Below are 569 nucleotides of genomic sequence, written 5' to 3'. Positions count from 1 at the left end.
AATAAACGGACACATTTTATGATGTAGGCCGAAAATGAGCTTCCCCTCCTTATAGGACCAGCAGCCGCCACTGACACACACATACCCCTACACACACATATACACACACCTGTATATACTAGATTAGACATTGTGTTCTACTCTGCTCCATTGTAAATAAATGCCTTTAAGTATAACCACTGGTGTGTTAAATGTTGCACAAGCGTGAATATTGCCAACCTCTACTTCAGGGGTATTCAATTAAAATTCAAAGAGGTCCAGTTACAAAAATGTCCTCCCAGAAAAAGGTCCAAATCTTATATTGTCACTCGAAATAGTGCACCCTGATGTAAATAAAAAAACAACATACATACTTTTCTGTCATTTATTGTCAAATTTTAAGTGTTATATACTTTAAACATACCGATAAGTCTGAACTTGTATGGCACTTGAATGGAAAACATTACTGTAGTTGTCTTTACTACATTTCAAGTAACTGAATTTCTTCTTCTTCTTCTAAACAAAAGACCTTTGAGCTGCCCACTCCCTATTTTAACCATGTATTAACTAGTGGCATTAAACCCAACAGG

At 36.2% G+C, this 569-nt stretch overlaps 1 protein-coding gene across 1 annotated transcript in view; it reads right to left on the bottom strand.

Moving 5' to 3' along the window:
• LOC111644402 (uncharacterized) overlaps nt 1-569 on the bottom strand; it is a 34,506-nt gene that overhangs the window by 8,141 nt on the left and 25,796 nt on the right. The window lies entirely within an intron of this gene.

Source organism: Seriola lalandi, unplaced genomic scaffold (assembly GCF_002814215.2).
Source record: "Seriola lalandi dorsalis isolate HSWRI2012SDOR001 ecotype SW California unplaced genomic scaffold, Sedor1 jcf7180002054933, whole genome shotgun sequence".
Lineage (NCBI taxonomy): Eukaryota > Metazoa > Chordata > Actinopteri > Carangiformes > Carangidae > Seriola > Seriola lalandi.
Note: the sequence above shows the minus strand (reverse complement) of the source record. Positions and strands in the feature narration are given on the sequence as shown.